This window comes from Lepisma saccharinum, chromosome 5, assembly GCF_977018435.1.
Source record: "Lepisma saccharinum chromosome 5, izLepSacc3.1, whole genome shotgun sequence".
Classification (NCBI taxonomy): Eukaryota; Metazoa; Arthropoda; class Insecta; order Zygentoma; family Lepismatidae; genus Lepisma; species Lepisma saccharinum.
The window spans coordinates 41,499,807-41,501,623 of NC_139233.1; the positions used below are offsets into that span (position 1 = coordinate 41,499,807).

The window sequence follows — 1,817 nt, forward strand, 5'->3', positions numbered from 1 at the left end:
AATAGTGTACAAGGTGGTCCTTACAACACCGATAAGCTCTCAAAGTGCGTAGAGAACGACATGACCAACAACTTCTCGTTTCCACGCTAAATGGCCTCAAGAAACAAAACTGTGTATACTTCATGTATGCAGCCATTCAATACAGATTCACTGTTGCCACTGTCATGATTTTTCGTTGGAAAGCATATTTAAAGCGACAGTACACTGTGGAAACATATTTAACACACCGGTAGGGTGAAGTCATAGGATATAACCCTATATCTATATATATTCTCTAATTGTTGTTGCAGGAAAACTGTCGGCTGGTACCGGTAAATAAATCGCAACCGATAGCTTCCGTTACCGATACCACTGGTATAAGCCAATACCGATACATCAGCGTGGGCTCAGCCCTATTTCTGTGATTACAAACTTAAGTTCGATCCTGAGTCCATTCTTAATAAGTTAAAAAAAAGCTTTGCGTTGACATAAAACCATCATAAATATCAAGACAATAGAGATAGCAAACCACACGAATATTCATGTCAGTACTCTAGAAGGTTTGGTTTGATTTGGTGTTTTGAGTCCACTTTATGCACAGTAAGGCTAATCGGGACTGGACCTACAGTTTAAAGTGGGATCAGAACCACTTGTGCCTCCACCGGGTATCGAACCCGGGACCCCTTGATTACCAGGCAATGACGCTACCACTGCGCCATGGGGAGACCCAGTACTCTAGAAGGAATTCTCAACTCATATTTTTTTTCAGAATTTGTAACATCATACTTGTGTTCGAGAAGAACTTTCTTTTCGGAAGTAGAAAGATCCAGTCCCCATTAACCAGCGATGGCGTCAGGATTAATCATATTGGGGTGATGAAGGGGTCCGGAATGAAATTTAGGAGGGGGGGGCTACGATGTTGAAACTAGAATATGAAACACTTTTAGCCACCACATCAAATACCAATGACCGTGAAAGGCACTGTTATTATTCTATGATAGTAAAAATGAAACCATTTATCACATGGAGCTACAGGCAATTAACGGAAACCGGCCATCCTGGTGGTGTAGTGGTAAGGTCGTTGCCTTGTAATGAAGGGGACCTGGGTTCGATTCCCGGTGGAGGCACATTGTGGTTCGGATCCAGTTTACCATAGGTGCAGTCCCGATTAGCCTTTCTGTGCATAAAGTGGACTTAAACTCAAGCAACCACCCAATTATTGAAAACTTTAATCAAACCACACAATTCTTAAGAACAATGTTTACGAAGGAAAGACAACTGCTGCTTATCTTTATAAGAGATTGCCGCCAGTACAAGGAAGTAAATGCGGCATCTCTTTCAGAGCAGTATCGATGCTTGCCTGTTGTATGTATAGGTCTTTTCTACCCTTAAGGCGGGCGACCTACATGCTGGAAAGGGAAGTGGGGAGCGGCGAAGCGACCAATCCAGTGCCATAAGAAATGCAGCAGGCTGTAGAACGACGTCGCAACTCTCGGCGCCATTGCTGTTGTCTGGTTTGTTTGCGGAGTACCGCTCCCTACTTCCTTTGCCAGCATGAGGGCTACCCGCCGTAAGAGTAGAACATGCCTACAGTTCAAAACCTAACATTTCGAAGCTCAATATGACATGACATATCGTACTAAATTGTGAGAGTTTCTGTTTTCGACCGAACGTAGCTTTTGAAAAAGGAATGATGAAAAGGTGTGCGGAAGAAAATCAAGGGGCGCGCAAGCACCCTTTCGCATCTCTATTGTGCCGGCCCTGCGATTAACCTATCAGAGTCCAAAGTGGACCAATCACCAGCTTTGACATCCTCTTTTGTCTCGTAGACTTCATGC

General features: G+C 43.8%; 1 non-coding gene across 1 annotated transcript; it reads right to left on the minus strand.

The window, feature by feature from the left end:
• Nucleotides 1-632: 632 nt before the first annotated feature.
• Nucleotides 633-706, minus strand: TRNAT-GGU (transfer RNA threonine (anticodon GGU)). The gene has a single exon. It is a non-coding gene; the product is annotated as a tRNA-Thr (tRNA).
• Between the last annotated feature and the right edge of the window lie 1,111 nt (nucleotides 707-1,817).